The sequence below is a fragment of the Felis catus genome, chromosome A2, assembly GCF_018350175.1.
Source record: "Felis catus isolate Fca126 chromosome A2, F.catus_Fca126_mat1.0, whole genome shotgun sequence".
Lineage (NCBI taxonomy): Eukaryota > Metazoa > Chordata > Mammalia > Carnivora > Felidae > Felis > Felis catus.
The window spans coordinates 34,904,069-34,923,404 of NC_058369.1; the positions used below are offsets into that span (position 1 = coordinate 34,904,069).

Below are 19,336 nucleotides of genomic sequence, written 5' to 3' on the forward strand. Positions count from 1 at the left end.
ATCTGGAAGCTCCCCTAAGCTATTGTTTCAGAGTTTACCTCAAGGTTTCATTACACAGGAATGGCTGACTAAATGACTGTCCACTGTGGACTGAACTCTACCATCTCCAGGCCCCCTCCCCTACTCATAGGTAGGATGAGGGAGGGGACTGAAAGTTCCAACAGAGGAAGATCCCCCAGCCAATCCCCAGAAGCTAAGGGCCACCAGGAGTCACCTCATTAGCATAAACTCAGGTTTGCCTGAAGGGGCTTGTTACTGATAACAAAAGACACTCCTACCACTCAGGAAATTCCAAAGGCTTTAGGAGTTTTGTGCCAAAGACAAAAAATGCATTTTTTTCTATTATGCCATGCATCACGTGATAGAAAAGCCCACTTGATGGGGATTACTGCAGTCTCTTATCCTGCTCTCAGCTCCCTTCTCATCCTACAACTCTAAAGACACAAAAGAAAAGTGTGATACAGCCATGAAATGTGTATTATGCTTGTTAAAAAAGCATTCAGAGTATTGTAAGTGTATAAGGCACCCAGCTCTACTTACTATAAAGAAGTGAAACCAATTTTATGAGAAGCACACATGAAAAATCACTAATTACCCATTCTACATATTTGAAAAGAAATATTCATACAAATTCTAACTGCACTGTATTGTTTGTATTATTTGTAAGAAACATGAAAGCCTTAGTTACAAACGCAATAAAAACAGAACTAGAGAAAAGTATGTTGTCAAAAACAAAACCACGGGTCCCAAATGGCATTACTTGGGCTAGGCCAAGTCCCGAAACCAGGGCTTAATACCTAATCTAATTACAGTTTCAACCCACCCCAGAATAAGTCTTAATCTGTCAATGAGGCATTTTCTGAGAAGCATCAGTTACCAGTTATGTAATCTACCACAAGGATCTTGTCCATCCGCCAAAGAGGAGGTATTTTGCATAAAAAGAACTCCTATCTTTCCCCACTGAGGGAAGTCCTGATCTTGCCTGAAACAAGATTTTTTTCTTTTGCTTATATCTTTCTTGCCCCACCCTCCCATAGAAACCTTGCACTTCGGAGGTCTCTTCAGATCACCCCTCTATTTGCTAGATGAGATGCTGTCCAATTCAGGAATCCTTTACTGAAGCCAATTAGATCTGCAAATGTACCTGGCCACCTTTAACGTCCCCAAAGAATGATCTTGGCCTCAAAATCCTCATCACACCGCGCTCCACTGGATACCATCAATAAGAACTGAGATACCAGGTAAAACCTACTTGCCTGGTGTCTCTATCAACTCCTGAGGTTTTAACAAACCACCACAGGTTGGACAGCTTAGACAAGAAACATTTATTTCTCACAGTTCTGGAGGCTGGGAAGTCTGAGATCAGGCTGCCAGCATGGCCGGTTGCTGGCAAGAACTCTCTTCCCAGCTTGTAGATAAGAGCCATCCTGCTGAGAAAGGAATCATCTCGCTTCTTATAAGGGCACTAATCCCATTCATGAGGGCTTTAGCCTCATGACTTAATTTCCTCCCAAAGGCCCCACCTCCAAACACCACCACATTGCAGATGAGGCTTCAGTGTAAGAATCTGGGGGGAACATAAACACTCAGTCCACAGCACCCAGAACACTAAGTCTTAATCAACCGTTCTGAAAATACAATACAAAGGCTCCCCATTTGTGCATTGTCTGTAGCTGCTTTGGCACTACAACTACAGTGGAGTCACAACAGAGACCATATGGCTGCAAAACCTAAAATATACACTATCTGGTCTCTTAAGAAAAAGCTTGCTGACCCCTGTCCTATATTTGAGAGATGGGGGAAAAACTCCTTGGAGTTCAGAGGACGAACCTGCATCCTTCTGCCTTCCTACATCAGCACCAAGAGTCCCACAGGAGAGATATCTACCACAGTAGCTAAGTGAACGCATCCAAGCGGCTTCCCAGCGTAGATACATTAAGACATTGCTTTAAGTAAAAACCACCTATGGATTTTGATGAGCTTCTCTGACTGTCATCAGAAACAGCCTGCCAGCCCGAATGTCCTTTCTCATCAATCCAGATCATGGGAGAAGACGATGATAGCCTTGGTCTACCTCAAGAGGCACAGGGCAAAAGGGAAGGGAGGGGGAGATTCTGCTCATGCTATTTTATTTCCCAAATGAGAGTATGCAAAACAGCCAGAGGATTACATCACAATGTGATTCCACGACACGAAATAAAGATGGGAAATTCCATCCAGGGACTATCCAATCCAAGCCTTCAGCACGTGCTGGGCAGCTTGCCACACACACTTGGCTCACTTGAGAAGAGTTCCCTAAGTTACAAAAGGGAAAGCAGCATACGAAGCTCCAGACTGTTACTTTCATTTTTCTGGCCATTCTGTGGCAATTCCAGAAGTGCTCCTTCTCCTCACAGTAATATCATTTTTATTATCAGAATGTCTCAGGAGTAGACACTAGTTTTCACAAATCCTCATCTATTTCAAGGACTGAAAGGCTGTGTCCCATTTACTGATGGAGAAAAAAGACTACGTACGAGTGGACTTCCCTAGCCCCATCCCATCACGGAACAGCAACAGGTCCAGGAGCAGCAGCACCAGTCTGTATGGGAATATAAAACTTGCCTAACTCAGCTTCCCAGATTAAGGACTTTAAAAAGTCTAGTAACAGTCATAGGTGTGACTTATAAAATACACTATATACACACAACACTCCACCCAAAACTGGCAAGAGTGTTTTCTTGTGAGGAAGGGCATGAGGGTGGGAGAGATTTCATTTTTATTATAATACCCTACGTACCTTTTAGAATTCTGTACCGAGGGCATAAATTACCTTTTCAAATAAACAGTTTTCTCTGAAAAATCTTTCCTGATTCCCTAAATCAGGAGTCAGCAAATTAATCAATGGGACTTATCTGCCCACCTGCCTGTTTCTGTAAGGAAGGTTTTACTGAAACACAGGCACATCTATTCATTTACGTATTGTCCGGGGCTGCTTTCACAATGCAGGGACGGAGTGGTTACAACAAAGAATGTAAGGCCTGGAAATCTAAAATATTTACTATATGGCACTTAACAGAAAGTTTGCCGACTCCCACAAAACCCATATTAGCACTCCCCTCCCAAGCTAAGCTTTCTCACTCTAGTCCGTCATATCCCCTCATAGCATCTCTCAAAGTGCAATTATGTAATCTGTCAATGTCTAGCACATCCCATGAGACTATGCATTCACAAATGCATCCCCTTGCCCGTACAATCCCGGCATGTAAGACGTGCTTCCTAAGTATTTGCTAAATGTTAATTAATTAGATATAAGAACCACTGATAAAATGACCCTCAATCTAAAACTGAGGCCCTTGAATTGCCTTCATGGCAAACAAATAACAGTGGTCCTCATGACAGTAAAATACATTAGACAAGGCCAGGCACTTCGCCAGGCTAAGAGTCCAGTAGGTATGTTTCTAGAATTATACAGCTATCAGCCCATCTGCCCATCATTTATTTCTAAGACTCCAAAGCCGAGAAGCTTCTCTCTGCATTCTGCCACATATTATCTACAAACGGCCAAACAAGTTTAAAAACAAGCTAGCTCCACGGAGACGTACCTCAGAGTATATATACTAAGCACTTACTGTATGTCAGGCAGCATACTGTAAGGTGGTTATACTCATGGACTGTGGAGACAGAGACCTGCTTCTGAGCCCTGGCCCCACTATGATAATGACCTTGATCATTAATAAGAGGTGACCAGGGAAGGCAGCTCCATCCCAGTGCATTCACTTGGAAACAGCAAGGTAGGAAAAGAATTACCCCTGATTATAGACGGCAACCTTGAGACAGAGACATTCTTCCGAGATCTCAAGGATTCACACCAGACGTGTGGACCTTGTGGCCTTAATCACTATAAGATCAGGTTATCATATGTCATCAGTGAGATGCACCCTCTGAAGCATGTATCACAGGAACTAACACAAAACACATACTCACTAAATGCTTTCATCATAACTATCACATCACCATAATCATCTAGACGGTCAAGCAAAGAACCCAATTGGTTTTTCTCAGATTTAACAAACGTGTACAAAAGTGTTTCAGAGTCCTTCATATTGAAATACAAATCTGTGCTTTATGATTTTTGTCTTTCTACTGCCCTCCTCACTAGAACCCACAAGTGTGGAAGGATGGATGTACAGGGACTGCCTTTTTTAATTAACGTTGCTTAAGCCAGAAACCAAAAGCAAGAACAAACTAATAATGAAGAGTAAGATGTTTTTAAGGTTATTCAAAAGAACATGATGATGTTTTCTATTTCACAGGTAATGTTGTTAGCTGATTCAAGTAAAACTTCTCTAATTCTATCCCAGATGAAGTACTTATGAGCAAAATGTATCTATTAAATATTTATTATATCAATATTCAAAAACATTATAATACAATGCAATCAGTTTCAGTAGTAAAGTCATTTACACAGAGGTCAAACCTTTAAAACACAGAAAAAGCAAATGAGTTTTGCACCTTTTCAAAAAAAAAGGTTCTAAGTCAAAACCCTAATGGTTAACACACCCTGATTCCTTCATTCTGTTACTCTTCTCATGTCCTATATCCTATAAAATAATGTTAAGTCCCCAAGACTTTGTGAAATTAAACAAATATCCCGTAATAAAACGCCAAGAAAATAGCTACTTTTGGTAAATAACAATGGAAGAACAGCGCCTCCTATCAGTGTCAATAAGTGTTCTGGGCAAAGTACGGCTTAAACTTCATTAGGCAAATAAGGAAAAATAATATCTGAATGGAGAGTTATTCAATGCACTGCGTGGGCAGACCAGGAAGGGCTCACAGAAGAAGTGCTGCAGCAACGTGGGCCTCATTCAGCGCAGTTCCCTTCCTTTAAGGACAGACTCCTCTCCGGTTTTTACCTAGTTCTGGTGACTCTCCAACACTTTCAAGTATTTTCGAAATGTTGTCATATTTTGCTCATTTTGTCCAGAGGTTATCATTGTGCTCTGTGCTATGTATTAATACAATTTAAGTTACTCCACTGATAGGATAAAGTGTCCATTCTATAACACGGTGTTCAGGAGAGGACAAATACCCACAGGCGGTCTGAAGAAAAGGGAACAGAGCAGAAAGATCACATCGCCCTCCTGGACAGCCTCAATATATGTTACCTAAGCCTAATACTGTAACAGCTTCCTTTTGTACCCACAGAGATCCTATGTCATCTAACCAGTACACTGCGGTGCTCAGCATATCATTAAAGTTCTTCGTTGCAACAATAGGAAGTGACTTTTCTTTCCTCTGCCCATTCTTGACAAGGACAAGACCACCACCATCGTCAAGGTTCTGGTCAAGAGCCTGTAGGCCTCTCTGAGCAGACGTAAGAATTCCAGTCCGAACAAAGTAAACTATTAGTTATCAGCGAAGTTTATTTTTGCCTTTCATTCTAATTGACTAAACTCAATAACTTGCTCCTCAACATGAATAAAAATTTCAGTGGCATTTTAGCCACAAGAGTCAATAAACAATTGCCTAGGCAGAATCTTCTTCATCTGAGATAAACTAACTGCTCACTCATATTTTACCCTTTTAACTAAATTAGGATTCAATCTTTCAGCCTACACTACTATTGCTTAACCTTTTCCCTACCAGGCTCATGCCAGTAAACTTGATAGGACACAGCAGCGAGAGAATGGTATTTTTCACATTTATCGTGCTCAGGAATCTACTCGAACTCAGTACAGACAACAGCTATTGAGAATGTGCACATGAGTATATACCATACTAACCTATCTTCCTCTTCCTCTTGGCTCCTGGCTTTACCACTTTATAGGTGCGCATTCAACCTCTTTCAGCCTTTATTTCCTCAACCATAAACCAGGAATAATCAGAGTTACCATGAGAATAAAGTGAGTTACTGCATGTAAAATGCTTAGAACGGTGCCTGTCGTGTAATGAAGGTGCCTATCGCCATTTATGAGAACTGTGATTATTACAACATTCAACACTGCTTCCAACACCATTCTGAAAAGTAAACAAAAGCACATGAGGTAAGCATGACATCAGAATGCATAAGGGCAACCTTCACAGCACACCAGTGACTGCTCAGAACAAGTGGGACCTGTGGCAGAACCAGCATCCTTAAAATCTCGTGTCAAACTCTTGCCTTGGAAGAGGCTTTGTGTTAGTTCTAAATATTTTAGACCTCTTGCCTGCCTTCTAAACGCAACAACTGTGAACAAAGCATATGAAATCCAGACAGGCAACTGAACACTGGGGAAGTGTGTATTTACATTGCATGTATCAGACATAAGTGAAAATAGCTGAGCTCTCAGTCAAGTGTGATTCATGGGTGACACATATTCAGACTCAAACTGCGAACTCTGTCTCATGGGCAGCACCTCCAATCTTAGTTCCAATCTTTTTTACTTTGGCTGGGCCGTCTGCAGTCAGCCTCTTACACATACCCTTCCAAGGATATCTCCTGATTTGGGTAGACTTTACACACCGAATCCAGGACTCACTCCTCTCTGTCTCTCCTTTCCAGAGTACCCCCTCCCCCACCTCATATTCCAGCTACCATGCTCACCCAGAACTCTGTCCTCTGGTTCTTCAGAGCAGAAAGACTCAGTTTTCTGTTGGAGTTCTACACACCATCATGGTCTGCTCTCAAACAAAAACAAAACAAACAAAAAACAAAACAAAACACAAAAAACAAAGAACACAAACAAAACAGGAAAAACAGAAACTGGAAACTCAGTATGTGTGAGTATGTCCCTTCCAATTCTGACTTTATTCCAAGATCTCCCTGCTTTTCTTCACTCTCCAAAGTCTTCCAGTAGTTGGGTTTTGTATTTTTGTCCCTAGTATATGATCACTAACCATGGAAGGTTAAATCTGTTAAGAGCTTACATGGTCATACCGAAAATGCAGCCTGATACAAATTCAGGAGGGATTCAAGCAGACATGTCTTTTCTATTCCAAATAGCCAGGAAATACTCATTGGCAGACACAATACTGGGAGCATTCATATTGTTAAATGAGAGGAAGAGTTCTCACCTTAAGACACAAGTCACTTCCAAGAACAAATTCCAGAGGAATGAACGAAGACCGGTCAAGGATTAAGTCTAGTAGCTTGTTGTGAGATACACACACTTTGTAGGCAGCTTGAGAGATTTGAGATCCCTCAGGAAGTGAGGTGCTAGAGAGAGGCCCCATAAAGAGAAAGACTGTCATCCAAATCGGTAGGAAAACGGGAGTCTATGGCAGAGATTTAGAAGAAAATCAATCAGCTGATACTGTAACTTACTCGAGAGGTCAAAAGGAAAAAATATGCAAGTCTAGACCTAGGACAGCCAACATCAGGATGACGGGTGGCAGAGAGCCTGCTAACTCTGACCAACTGGGAAAGGCGCCTTGGCGGCTACATGAAGAAAGTCCCAGAGGCCTTGTCTGGGCTCACCAAAATGGTGTCATGATTGATTACTGATGTCTGCCACAAGAAGAGAGAGGGGAGGGGCTGCACGGTCCCACACACTCACAAGCCAGAACCTAGCCAGAACCAGAATAAGGCTATGGAATTTGAGAAGAATAAGACAGGACGGATTCGTCAACATCATCATTATTAATAACACTGCGTATCTTCAGTATGCCCAGATGATGTTTAGAGTAATTTAAATTTAAGTGAAATTAAAAAGGGATATCAGACAGACTAAAATAAAAAAGTGCCTTGAATCTTAATAAGCCCACAGTACATAAACTGCCTCTAATTAGATTCAGGAATATGACTCCTTTTGAAACCAACCAAGAGAAAACACTTATTCAGAAGATTTCAATGAAAAATTAATAACCACTTGGTTCCACTTTATCATGCACAGACCTCAACAGTGGATTTTAAAAAACGAAAGCACAGTCTGTCTCAGAGAAATTATACTTGTGAGTCCTTCAAGAGCTAGGACATTTTAATCAATAAGGTGTAAGGGCAATTTACTGACTTACATAAATGAACAAAATACTTGCTGTTAAAAAAGAGTGAAGCCTGTCACTGGGTTGTTAAAAGTATCCACACTACCAAATTAACAACAACAACAAAAAAAAAAAAGCAAGCCAAACCTGGCCTCCAACCTGATTTTCACATTCCAGTTAGCAAATTCCTTATCTGGATAATGCAACTGAGGTTTTTATAAGTTATTTGGCCTTATGCCAGTCTTTTTCAAAGAAATGGGACTTGCCTAAGGTAAATACAATTACAGATGGGGAGCATCTATGCCTCCTATTTCTGGTTCATACAGCTTTCCCCTACACCATATTATGATTTGCTAAGGAAGACAATCAATCAAGCAGGGTAATTAAGAGTATAAGTTTTATGACTCAATAAGTACCACAAACATTAACCGATCGGTAGAGCAAGTGAGGATGGGATTTTCTGGGGTCCTGGCAACTTTCCATCTGGGTTCTGGGGAACAATGTTCACTTTATGATTACATATGAAACTACACATAGGTGGTAGGGATTTTATTCAGTACTTTATGCTATTTCACAATTTTAAGAAGCCTGAAATGAAAATACTTGCTTCGAAGTCTCATGGTCCTAAATTCAAATCTAGACTCTCACAAACGGGGTGAATTTAGGCCAACAACTTAACCTCTCTAAGCTTCAGTTTCTTCTTTTGTAAACTGAGGATGATGGCAGATGATGATAATTTGATACAGACCTCAGAGTACTGTTGTAGGTATCAAGGAGAAAACGTGTACTTAGTGGGCCCCCTTTGGGCTGTGCTGTCCCTGCAAAGGCTCAGAAACTGGCTCCTGCATCATTTACAAGCTGAAGCTCACCAACACATTTCCAGGTTGTAGTTACACTTGACATTGCACCTCCTAACTGACCCAGTAGCCACTGGGGCAGGACACTGCTGAATGCAAATGTAGTCCTTTAACCGTGGCTAGGAGCTCAGGCGTGGTCTGTAAAGAAAGCCAGCAAGGAGACACATAAACATAATCTGGGATTATTGGCCATCAAGAAACCAATAAGAAAAGGTGCAAGTGGAAGCCTTTATAGCAAGCAGAAAGATACTTAGGGACGCATATGGCATGGGAGAAATCATGAAGACTTTGGGGTCTGACAAGAGAGAGAGTTCAAATCTTAGGTCTGCCACTCACCAGCAACGTGGCTGGAGTCGACACTAAGTGATTCCGCGTTTTCTAAACCATTCAGCAGCAGTCTCAGCCAAAGACGAGAATCCCACCCTTTGACAAGGGCTGTTACAGCAGCAAGCAAAAGACCTAATCTTCCCCCGGCACCAAATGACAGGAAGCCTGATAGGAGGGTTATGGGAAGAACTACTTCTCCCTAGGAGAATAACAAAAAGATCATCTCTGTTCTTCCTCTGAAAGTTCTCTCTCTCCCAGAAATGCAAGGCATCTTGCTTCCAGAGTGAGGTCAAGATCAATACCAAACACTTTATGGCAGAGAGAAGCAAAAATCCTGGAATCTCAATCATATATGTGAGCCACTGAATCACCCAACCTGGGTCACACCATACTGCTGGAGTCCTGACATATGCAATGATAAAGACTTCATTACTTAGGCCAGTTTGAGACAGAGTTTTTACTAATAGCCAAACACATCCTAACTGAAAATAATTGAAGATTCTAAGGATTTCTGTTGCCTCATCTAGAAATTAGGTTATTAATGCTTAGCTTACTCAGTTGTGGAAGGCTTAAGAAAAAAAAAATTATTAAAAGCTATTAGTACAATGCCTGGTACATATTAAGTACCCAATAAATGTTCCCTATTTTTCTAAAACACACTCTCAAATGAATTCTCATAAGAAGGCACTAAAATATTTCTTTTCCTTTCTTCAAAAATCATAAACGGACCCAACTGTGTCTTTCCCCTATGCTAGAGCTAAAATGGATCCTAAAGATCACTAGGTCCATGCATGATTCTCTAACATTAATGTGGGAAATTTTGTTAAAATGCAGATTCCTGGGTTTTAGACCCAAGTTATATCCAAGGGGACCCATCAATCTGCATTTAACAAATATCCCAGGTGATCCTGATGGAGGTAGCCTAAGAATCATCTTGGATAGTTCCATTTGACCCTCCAAACAGCTTCCTAACTCCGGCCTCCCTGCCTCACTTTTGTGCCTATGGTCTACTTTGTCCAATAACCAAAGTGGTCTTTTGAAAACTAAAATTTAATCACATAGCCTTCTTGCTCCAAACCCTCCACTGGTGAACAGTTAAAAGGCTTAAGTGAGTAGGGGCACCTGGGTGGCTCAGTTGCTTAAGGGTCCAACTTTGGCTCAGGTCGTGATCTCATGGTTCATGGGTTCAAGCCCCAAGATGGGTTCTGTGCCGACAGCTCAGAGCCTGGAGCCTGCTTCGGATTCTGTGTCTCCCTCCCTCTCTGCCCCTCCCCCTGCTCTCGCTCTCTCTCAAAAATAAATTTTTAAAAAGTTAAAAAAAAAATTTTAACAAGGCTTAACTGAGCAACACAGCATGAAATAAGCTTCAGTCAACCTCCCCTAACCCAATTATTTATAATACACTAAGACCCTGAGATACATCCACCAGGTTACAAGAATTCAACTTAATGAGGAGTTTCATTTAATAAACCTAGTTTGACATACATTTGCATTTGTATACGCAAGGCTCGTTTGGGCTACCTCACGACTTCGGTGCAGCTGAAAACAGAAACAAGAGTGAGCGTGCAAGCAGCCTTCTATGTGGACATTTGCTATTTGGTGTGCTCATGAGCTACCAGCTCCTAATAGTGATTGTCTCCTATACTGTTTGCAGTGATTTTTTTTTTTTTCTGTATACTTTATGGTTTTCTTAAGCAGGGCCCAGGGCTTGCATTAAAGTTCCCATTACATAAACAGTGAATATCAATGAATGCCTGGGAAGTCCAATATTAAGTGTGCTATATGTAAAGCTAAAACAAAGCTAAAGGAACATGAGTGACAAACACGTCACAGAGTAAATAATGAAAGGATACTGTCTTGTTACGTATCTCACATAATGACTGCTGATTTTAACTCTTGAAGAAACTGTGTCCACTTTAACAGGAGTCAACAGTGTTGTTTAACATAAACTGGTGTTAATTTTGGAGTTCAGCTGTGCACTAACAGTAACTGTATTTTTTCATCTTTCTCCAAATTTTTATTTAACATACAGTGTAATATGTTTAGTTAACGTACAGTGTAATATTACTTTTAGATGAAGAATTTAGTGATTCATCGCTTACAAACAACACTCAGGGCTCATCACAAGTGCCCTCCTTAATATCCATCACTTATTTAAAAACTCATCCCCTTGCCCACCTCCCCCATCAGTAACTATATATTTGGCTAATAAGAATTAGAATTTGTCTTAGGAGATTTTCAGGAACAAATTTCTTCCTAAGAGAGAAATAATTTCTTATTTATGACAGATGAAAAAAAATGTACAATCTTTGCAGCATCACAGCAATGTAATCTGAAATCAGTGAGAAGTTATGTCCCGTCTAATAAGCAGGAAACCTTTTTTAAAACATATTTGATGAAAGTGAGGATACTACACAACATACATTGTCATATACTACATCCTGACTTCCTTTATCTCTGAAAGGAGGCTAGGTTTTTTGAGGAATAAAACATTTAATCCACACAAAGGGCTTAGAATAGCATGTGGCATATAATTTGTAATAAATTTCAATAAGTAGGAGCCACTATTATTATTGCTATTATTAATCACCACAGGGAGTATAAATCTGTACAGCCTTTCTGGAGGGCCATCTGAAAAAACACCTCAGAATTTATTTGATTAGTAAACAAAAACTTACATTCAAGAATATCCACCACAACATTAAAACAGTGGAACATCAGAAATAACACAAATGCCCGCTAATAAACAAATGACAAAATAAATTAGGATATCTACATGAGGGCAGCCTCCTTTCCTCCAAATTTTTGGTATAAGAAATAGCATGTGCAAAAAATGTTAATGCACAGGTTAGTACTCTCGATTTGACGTCAGGTGGGAGGGAAATAACAAAATTATCTAATCAGTGTGATCCTAATTTTAAGAGAAAACGCATACATGTATCTAATGCACATGTGTGCAAAATAATGAAAACGTCCACACTGTTCTTGACAGCGTGTTATCTAGGGAACGGGTGACTGCAGGAGATCTTTATGGCCTTTTAATACATTCTGTAGCTTCTCAGTTTTTTATGGTAAGTGCAAGATAAATTTTCTTATTCATATATAAAACTAGAAATGACATAATATTACCTGTTTAGACAAGACATCTAAAATATTTAACATGCGTAGGTTTTAATCCAAGACTTTGCTTTTTATATCGGTCACTGTACATCAGCAACTTCGTACCTTGAAAATATTACTTTGATTGTCAAAAAAAGTGTTTCAAACATCTTATCAAACTCCTATCAGAACTAAAGTTTCAGTACAAAGCCCAAGGCTACCTGTGAAGCTAGAAGACATCCTATTTTGAGATGGCTAATAACACTTAGATTAGTAACAGAAAAAGCCAGAGTTGGTGGGAAAGAGGCATAAAATATCCAGATAATGACAAAACAGAACCTTTTTTTTTTTAATCAAAAGGGTTTCTTCCTGAAATAGTTTTCACACCCAAACAAATGAAATATTTTTAAAAAGACTAGATTTGGGCTCTGACACCCCCTCAAATAGTTTATCTCACTGAGTCATTCGTTCTTGCATTTCATACCATGAAATAAATGGAAACATCAGGAGCCACCAAGTAAACTCTGAAAACTAAATATAAGTGAGGATTAGGATAACAACATTAACCAATGAAGGATTCAAATACTCTGTTCTTTATGAAGCAGATTTCACATTAGAACCAAAGAGCTTTTCCAACTTACTCCCGTGTTTATCTGTCAGGTTGCCGTGCAGTATACTAAATTCTTACCGAAAAGCAGGCTAACGGCTGTAAATAATATAGAAAATAAGAGCCAACTAGAGGTATAGCACCAAGTTCCCCAGCCTGTTCTGAAAGCTAAGAACAGATATTAAACCATCAACACTTAACTTTTCCCTTACAATCTATTCCCAATCACACTCATTAAAGGGCTCCTCGGGTAAAAGGATGAAGTAATTGGTTTTTCACATGGGGGGTGGTGATGAAAATGTCTGGAAGCAGTATCTGATTTTTTGTCCTCAATTAAATTTTGATCAGTTATTCATGGGCCTTTTTTTTTATTATTAAATGAGAAAGAGAACTGTTCTCTCAACTTTTCAAGTTCTAATGATGCCATCCAGGTACTTCCTCCTGGATAATTTAAAGTTACTAATCATCCATCAAAAGCAGTTAACTCCTTGCCTTCGATTAACTGCCAACCTCCGTGAGCCCGCAACTGGACATACTCATTCTTTTTGCTGACTTATTTATTTTTGAGAGACAACGTGCAAGTGGAGGAGGGGCGGGGGGGGGGGGGAGGCAGAGGATCTGAAGCAGGCTCTGTGCTGCTGACAATAGTGAGCCGATGTGGGGCTCCGACTCGCAAACAAGAGGGAGTAGGGGAGGGATGCCAGCAGAAAACACAGAAGGCATTGTAAGAAGTACCATTTGGGCTAAACCTTGAAGACAACAAAGAGACATGTCAAGAAAAGACATTTCCAGCAGAGGGAATGATGTACAGAAGCACATGGACAGCCAAGTCCAGTGTTTGAGGGGACCTCATAGTTCAGGGCAGTACAAACATCAGCGTGTGTTTTCATGCTGAGTCCACGTGCAGGAGGAGAAAAGAGAATGAGGCCCAGAGTCGGCTGAAGAGCAAACAGGAAGCGTGTCCATAGACAACACGGTACCAAGTTCACCATCTAAGACACGCTTCTGATGATCCAGAGAGAATACCATCAGAATGATTCTTCCTTTCCAAACGTGTAGGTTGTGTGTTTATCTTAAATTATTTAGCTCGCTATTTGAAAAAGCATACCACACAATCCGACTTCACGGCATACCCATATGTAAAATGATCTATTAAGAAAATGTTCAATGTATTAAACAACCAGACAAAATTATTATCCTTCCTAACAAAACAACTAGTACTCCTAATAACATCACCATCACCACCATTTATTGAGCACTTACTACACGCCCAGCAGTCTTTACCTCTGCAAGTCCTCACCCCCTTTGTTGTAGTTCCTCAACTGACACAGGTGGAAAAGTTTTGACAGTTTAAGTTCCCCACCTGAGAACACGCAGTTAGTAAGGTCAGGGTCAGGATTAGAACCCAGGCGCCTGAGCCTGTGTTTTTAATTCTGTCTTAGTTTGTTTGCCTTCATATTGCTTAATTTTTATTTTTTCCCTAGCTTTATTGAGATATAACTGACAAAACTGTAAGGTATTTAGAGTACACAATGTAATGATTTGATGGATCTATATACACTGTGGAAGGATTCACCCCAACAAGTGAATTACCACATCCACCTCTATCTCCTCTCATACGTACCTTTTTTTTTCTTTTTGGTGATAATATTTAAATTCTACGCTCTTAGCAAATTTTGATTATGCAATATATCGTCACCAATGGTCATGTTATAATTAGACCCTTAGACATTACTCACGTTTAAAACTTAAAGTATAGGGGCACCTGGGTGGCGCAGTCGGTCGGGCGTCCGACTTCAGCCAGGTCACGATCTCGCGGTCCATGGGTTCGAGCCCCGCGTCGGGCTCTGGGCTGATGGCTCGGAGCCTGGAGCCTGTTTCCGATTCTGTGTCTCCCTCTCTCTCTGCCCCTCCCCCGTTCATGCTCTGTCTCTCTCTGTCCCAAAAATAAATAAACGTTGAAAAAAAAATTAAAAAAAAAAAAACTTAAAGTATAAACTTTAATCAACCCCTTGATAACCTTTATCAACCCCTATTTCCCATCCCATAATCCCTCACCTATGTTTTTAACCCACTAAACTATACATCCTGCTTCACAGCCTTAGTCAAATGTTATTTGTTACTAAAGGTGAATGCAAACAAAGTCTTTAAAGCACCAATCTGAAGTCACGTAACAGCCAAAATCTGGGGTAGATTTCTGTCTCAGGGACCATAAACAAGTTTTCACTGCCCATATAAAATGGCCCTGCTGTTTGCATTAGGACTGAATCCTTTTCAAAGTTCCTTATTGAAATCTTATAGAAATCTTCAAATTCTATTAACCATTGTTAATGTAGAAGTACAATCCGTATGTGGGATTCTTTAAAATCTCCAAGAAAACTTGAGCATCTATTTTCTCCCTAAGAGAACCACAGAAAGGAGACCAACACAAATTGGTACACTCTCCAGGTTCCTGTGGTCCATTACACTTCAAACGTGTAAGAAGAAAGCCTCAAAACAAATACAGAAAAACATTTCACGAAAATGTCAAGTTTTGAGAGAAATATCTTTTTAATGCAGATTAAAAAGCTAGGATTTACTAGGGCAAAGCTTCATGGGAATATTAACCCAAATATCCAATAACTCTTTGCAGAAACTCAAATGGTTCTTAATTCAGAAAAGCTTAAAAACCAAGCAATACCATGCAGAGACATAAACCACAGAATTTACATCAAAAACAAAATATATCCCAAGGCCCAAATACACTTTCCTCACCTGATTCAGAAGCTGTAAATCAGTAAAAAAGTGTAAACACCCTGGAACAGGAATCAAAAGACAAGGGTTCAAAGTTCCTGCTATGACCAAGGCAGTACAAATGGTCTCCCACATCTAACTTCTCTGCAATTCAGTTGCTTTATCGTGTAAGAGAAAATGTCAAAGATGTCTAACCATTCTAACATTCTAGAATTTCATCAGAAGAATTAAAAGTTTTCCTACTGGCGTTATTCTAACCTAGATGAGGAAACCAAGACACGAAGGACTAAACTAAATGTCCAATGCACAAAGCTGAGCGGCTTACATGTCACTTAAGTATGGAACAGACTTGCAGCAGTTGCTATCAGGGCTCCACCCACATGGCCTCGGATCCCTCTACACAGTCCCTGTGTGCTCCCACTCCCAGCAGCCAGCCCCTGTGGCCCTTTGTCATGGGGTGCTGATGCTCACTTGCCCTCGAGCATGAACAACCGGAAGTGCGTGGGAATTCATATCCTCACGGGAGGGATGAGGATGTGTAAGTAACCCAACTCCCACTGCCCCTAATGGGGACAACTGCAGTGTGTAATGCACATACACCGTCTCCCAAGCTGCCCTGTGGAATTAAAGCAAAGGTACCCTCCCTGAGTCTCAGCTGAATAACACACCCTCCTTATCCTCCTTTTCCTACTGGTTCAACTTTCCTGATACCATTCCAAATTTTCCTGGAAATACCTCCCCCCCCAAAATTACTTCTGTGTGAATACTTTTCTCCCTATCTGCTACCAGGGAATGCAAACTGAGAGCAATTCCAAGGTTACTCTAGTTCAAAGTTTTCCAAATGACAAGTGCTCACACACAATGCTTGCTATATCCACAGAACACTAATACTGTTACCAATTTCTTTACATGACTGGTTTTAACTTATAAGATGACTTTATTTTCAACAACGACCCACCTGTTTGCCTAAGTAGAAGATAATTATCAACACAATCTAAAAACAAAAGGGATTGCTCTGGCTAGTTCAGACAAAAAGTCCTGAGCTGAAGATCTTAAAAAGCACACTGGCACAAAACCTAAAATTCTCCTGGACAAAATCTTAAGGTATCAAAGATATTTAAGAGAGCAACTTCCTCACTGTGTGACTCACTGGTATGTGATACCACCCACTTCTGTGTAGTGTCAATGATATGCGCCCTGCACTCTGGGACGTGTTACTTTCGTAGCCATCCTGCCAAGCTGTGCCTGTCCCTTGCACGTGGCACAATTCCTGGGGCATAACCAATGGACAATAAGCATTAAACCATTTAATAAGGAAACTGAGGCTCAGAGAAGCTGAATGTCTTACATTGTCAGATACAATTGAACCGTTTCTCTCCATGTCACCCGCCAGCATCCAGAACCAGATGTGATTCGTTCCTAAAACTCTACGACTTTTCCTAGATGACTGCATCTATGGCAGTAAATCCATACAACTATACACATTTTGGCTCTTATGATCACTCTTACGATCTTTGTTTCTCCCATTCTCCCCCAAACTCTTTGAGAATTCCATAGAACATCAATGCTGATTTTCATCCACTATTTGCCTGTTAGCATAACCTCTTTTTATTACTCTCCTTTTTCAACTACTGCTATTACTCCTTTTTTCTTTCATTATAACCCTCAGAATTGATTTCACTTTTATGTTCATTATTGTTCATTTATAATCAGCTTTTGATTGCATGCTGATTATTCTTAAATTTCAACTTTATACTACTGAGGAAAAACAGTGCTTAGTGTTAAGCTTCTGATTACAAAATCAGCTGGAATAAGTTATCTGTTTTTTTAAAAGGCCTGTACATAAGTTTTAAAACGTAGTTCTCTGTTTAACTTTGGATGAGCTGTCTGAATACAGAGAACGGTTAAGAACTGGGTGAGATCAAAAAACTATGAACTTTGTTTTTTACGTAAGCCAAATGGACAATACCAGAAATGACACATCTGAATAAGTAAGGTTCTGTATTTACTTCAATTTCTTGCTGCAGTCAACACATTTCCCAATTCCTATTTAGGAGGTGATATCAAACCTCACACCCTATTTCTTTAGAATATTCTTCTTAATTGCAATTCTTCCTGCTTTAAAATGATCTCACTTTTGGGGAGCCTGGTGGCTCAGTCAGTTGAGTGTCTGACTTTGGCTCAGGACACAATCTCACGGTTCATGAGTTCAAACCCCGCACTGGGCTCTCTGCTGTCAGCGCAGAGCCTGCTTGGGATCCTCTGCCCCTCTCTCTCTGCCCCTCCCCGACTCACACTCCCTGTCTCAAAAGTAAAAATATGTAATAAAACAAAATGACCTCACTTTCAGAAATGGTCAGAGCTTCCCAAACCCACACTGGTGAATAATATAGTGGGAAACAATGTTTGGCTCAAAAACAAATATATAAAGCATAAACCAAGACAACTTGTCTTCATGGTCCATAAGCTGGCTTTCCAAGCAGCTATGGAAGATACACATCTCTAGGATAAACTCAGAGAGGCCAAAAGGTCCAGGATGGAAAAGCTCAAGATGAGTCAAGAAACTTGCATGTGACGCAACCACAAAAGGCACCATGTTCATTTCCTATGGCTGCCAGAACAAAGTAACACAGACCCGGGGGCTTAGGGGTAACGTACTGGGTCACAAGTCTGCAAACAAGGTGTCCTCAGGGCTGGTTCCTCTGAGGCGGTGCCTCTCCCGTCACTTCTGCTGGCTCGCCGGCCTTTTTTGTTGTCCCACGGCTGAGAGAAGCATCACTCATGTTCAGATGGGTGTTCTCCCTACTAACATTTCTGAGTCTAAATTTGCCCTTTTTATAAGGACACCAGTCTTACTGGATTAGGCCCCACCTTAGTAATCTCCTTTAACTTGATAATCTCTGTATGATGCTATCTCAACATGAGATCACATTCTGAGATTCGAGTGGTTAGCCTTGAAGTATAAATTTGTTTTGGGAGGAGACACCACTCAACTCACGACAGGCACAACCAAACAGACGGATGTGAGTGGCAACGCAAGGAGCCGTGTGGGACAACAGCTGTGACAGCAGCTCTGTGCAGTCTCTGAAACACAGTCTGCCCCTTTTAAAACTGGGCCTGGTGGGGGCGCCTGGGTGGCGCAGTCGGTTAAGCGTCCGACTTCAGCCAGGTCACGATCTCGCGGTCCGTGAGTTCGAGCCCCGCGTCAGGCTCTGGGCTGATGGCTCAGAGCCTGGAGCCTGTTTCCGATTCTGTGTCTCCCTCTCTCTCTGCCCCTCCCCCGTTCATGCTCTGTCGCTCTCTGTCCCAAAAATAAATAAAAAAACGTTGAAAAAAAATTAAAAAAATAAATAAATAAATAAATAAATATATATATATATAAAAAAAAAATAAATAAATAAATTTGTTTTGGGAGGAGACACCACTCAACTCACGACAGGCACAACCAAACAGACGGATGTGAGTGGCAACGCAAGGAGCCGTGTGGGACAACAGCTGTGACAGCAGCTCTGTGCAGTCTCTGAAACACAGTCTGCCCCTTTTAAAACTGGGCCTGGTGGGGGCGCCTGGGTGGCTCAGTCGGTTGAGCATCTGACTTCGGTCAGGTCACGATCGCACAGTTCCTGAGTTCCAACCCTGCATGGGCAGAGCCTGCTTTGGATCCTCGGTCCTTCTCTCTCTGCCCCTCCCCGGCTCACTCTCCCAATCTCTCTCTACAAAGTAAATAAATAAACATTTTAAAAAATGGGCTTGGTGATGGCAATAAGAA

General features: G+C 40.9%; 1 protein-coding gene across 8 annotated transcripts in view; it reads right to left on the bottom strand.

Annotated features, from left to right (window-relative positions):
• The window catches only part of SUCLG2 (succinate-CoA ligase GDP-forming subunit beta), a 482,508-nt gene that overhangs the window by 448,323 nt on the left and 14,849 nt on the right, over nucleotides 1-19,336 (bottom strand). The window contains exon 1 of one of the 8 annotated variants that reach the window (XM_045051842.1): nucleotides 5,769-5,918. The exons of 6 other annotated variants lie outside the window; for them this stretch is intronic. The gene's annotated coding sequence lies outside the window, so the exon portion shown is untranslated. Of the gene's footprint in view, nucleotides 1-1,963; nucleotides 2,109-5,768; nucleotides 5,919-19,336 lie in introns of those variants that run through there. One more of the 8 variants, XM_023249939.2, reaches the window with a different exon arrangement.